Genomic DNA, 3,411 nt, shown 5'->3' on the forward strand with positions numbered 1-3,411 from the left:
TTTGTTTTTGAGGAAGTTACATTGCGTCAACTTTATCTCATAGTCATTTTAATAATTATATAAAACACTTCAAAAAAGTAATTAAACATACTCAAAATCAATTTCTTATCCTCAAAAACTTATTTTGACATCTCAAAGTCTTCTCAATAAGCCCTCATACAATTAAACTTGAACTAGCCAACATATTGATTACACATCGAAATGTAAAAAATCGAGGGAATTCACCCACTAAGTGGCCAACCCATTAAGCATTTGGTAGTAGTCACCAGTTTTAGATTTAATGACTAAGTCCTTTTCGGTATAGATTAAAATCTAAAATCATTAATTTTAACTTATGACTTTTTAGCAACTTTTAATTTACATCAAATATGAGCTAAGCTCGCCTAAGGTCGTAACATCTTCAATTTTACGAAACTAGTTGATTTTTCTTAAGTTTGGTTAGTGTTTAGAAACTTAAATGAGAAATATTTTCATGAAAGTTGCATGACGATTTAACCAAGATTTGGATGGACTCCATTTTGGTGATTAATTATTCAATTATATTAAATGGATGAAACTGATTTGCTTAGTTTGAAAGATTACGGATCAACTTGCTACATAACAATAAGTTTGAGACTAATAGTGAATTTTCTTTATAAAAAGGTAGAGTATTGATACTGGCACTGTGTGTGGGGCACGCGTTGATGAGACGCGTGGTGGAAGGTTTTATTACAGCGAAAATAGAAGAATGGGTTGTCCAGCTGACGTGTATGCGTTGGGCCACATCACGTGACTTTTAGCAGACCTATCCAGAACGGATGTGTTACGTGATTTAACTTTTCCCATTACAGTCAACGGCGTAATTAATAGGTAAAATCCTTGTCATTATAATTTATTAATGACATTTTAAATTATATTTAAAGTCTTTTGAGCCCATGATGGCGGGCAGCCCATAGCTTGGCCCGAGCCGGGACTTGGCTTAAGCCTGGGCTGGCCCGTGTGGCCCGGGTCGTGAAATGGCCTGTGTCAAAGGCTAGCTCGACTCGTTGCCAAACTTCAAATTTTTTTAATAATATTTAAATATACTTACATAATTAATATTCATAATTATGCTATAATTATCCATGTTTATAATTTATTATCATATTCATTAGTATTCTCATTATATTTTATTGATATAAATTCTAAATTTTATTATATAGGAGTTATAGAATATTATTTGTTATCTTGTGGTGTTGAAATTTAGAAGACGTTTTTTATTCCAATATTTTTAATTCTACAAGTAAATATCGGGATATTCATACACCTGAAAATTGTATTTTTAATTCGTACATTCTTGTATCTATATGAATATTATTTTATGTTTTCTTCCCGACTTCTTCATATAAATATTTCATGAATTCAATAAAAAAATTTTAAAAATCGTAAGTCTTGGCTGGAAGCCTGGAACTAAAAAAGCTTGAGCTTATTTTTGACCGGGCCGCGCACGAGCTGGCTCGGTCCGATTCGTTTACACTCTTAGTTTGAGTCTCATTTTTTCAATAAAATACATTTTGAAATAATACTTAAATCTGTTTGGAGAAAATATATTCCTACAAAAAATCCCTTTTCTGTTTGGAGACTATGGAACTACTGGATGACGTTACTAGATCTCGTTTAGGAGTAAGCTTGCTCGGTATATGTTACAGCTGTGCTGAAGAGGAAACATTTGAACATGTGTTTCTCTCTGGTAAGATTGCCCAAGAGATCTCGAGTTATTGTCACCAGAAATTTTACATTGTCTTGATAAAGTTCTAGTTTCTCAGGCTATTGCTCCAATATTGGTTGCTTTATGCTGCAATAAACTCATCAGGTAACATGCTAATACTCCTCGTTCTTGTTTTCTGGTTCTTATAGCTAGAAAGAAGTAATTCCAAGCACAATGATGTTCAAATGAATGGTTGTAGGGTGATAAAGAAAATTGAATTTATAGTAGAAAATTTGAAAAGGGCTGATTTTACTAAAGACACTAACAGGTCTCGAAACAAAAGATTGATGATGCCTTCAAGAGTGATAAACAAGCAGCTGGAGGTGGTCTGGTTAGAAATTCTGCAGAAGAAGTCTTCTGGGGTTTCCATAAGTTTTAAGACGAATGTACGATAATAATGGTTAATTTGAGAACATTTGAAAGCTGTGCCATCAAAAAGGGTATACAAGAATTTGGACGGAGCTTGATTCAAATGCCGTGATCTCTATGATTGAAAACAAGAAGGGGCCTTGGGATTTTCAATACATGCTTGAAGAATACCGCGAAATTATTTGAAAAGTGGAGGGAATAGGTTCTCAGCCATACATGTTAATGTTTTTTGGGCTGGCTCACCCTTTCTTGGCCTGCTTGGGCGTCGCAGAATTGGGCTGGTTTAAATTCGGGTTAATACCAAAATTAAAATAATCGTATTTTTCAAGGTTGCACGATTTTTTGAGGGCTGAGAATCAGTCGTACACGTGGCTGATTTCTAATTCTTGAATTGTGACCATTGACTTGACCTGATATTTAACTTGGCTTTGGCCTTTCTCATTCCAGATGGTTCGATAGTCTCTTCATCACTTTCCCTTTCTCTGAGTGATAGATGGGGTTCTCTTTTCTGAAAATCCGTAATCAATTTGTATGGTTTTTCAATCTCTTTTCTTGTAAGGTTGATTGTTTAGTACAATCTTTTGAGATTGAACGTTGTGATTACGGGGTGTAAAGAGGTAAGAGAGAACTCGAAGAAACTCATGGTTTCTTCATACATTCTGTAACGATTTCTTGGTTATTATTAGTGAATCAAGAGTTATATCTCATTGCAGATGCTCAACGGGTGATTAGGTCGCAAGGCTGAACATTCTGACACTTGTAGGACGAATCATATCTTGTGTTCTGATTTCTTTAATTTTTTGCAATTTTATTGAATAGTTGAATAGTTCGATCCACAAAATAAATCGTTTTGGGCCTAACAATACAGAAAGGAAATTTACTGTGCTTCAACCAAATGACATTAGTGGAATGGCTAGAGGCTATATCAGATTGGACAGGTGGTGCTGGCCTTCAGTCAAAATAGTGAAACAAGCCACTGCCTATGAGTCGCTATCGCATTCTTCAAAAGTCACGCTTTTAGCTATGTTTTTGTCGGTATTGACTTGGATTTCTGTGCTCAAATGGATTTTGAATCCAAAAACTTGGGGATCCGTACTATATTTTTTTAAAGGAAATGCTACTGATACTTGAAAGATTGATCATCTAAAAAGCTTGCCTTTAGTACTTTAAGTGCCTATTTATTATAATATCTATTGTCCATGATGAAGTGATAATCGTGTTACGAGCTGAACAGAGTTGGAGAATCCAAACCCATCATATATAAAGGTTTGGATTTGATAGCTCAAAACCTATCATCCAAACTTGAATGGCCTATC

This window comes from Olea europaea, chromosome 2 (genome assembly GCF_002742605.1).
Source record: "Olea europaea var. sylvestris chromosome 2, O_europaea_v1, whole genome shotgun sequence".
NCBI classification, from domain to species: Eukaryota; Viridiplantae; Streptophyta; class Magnoliopsida; order Lamiales; family Oleaceae; genus Olea; species Olea europaea.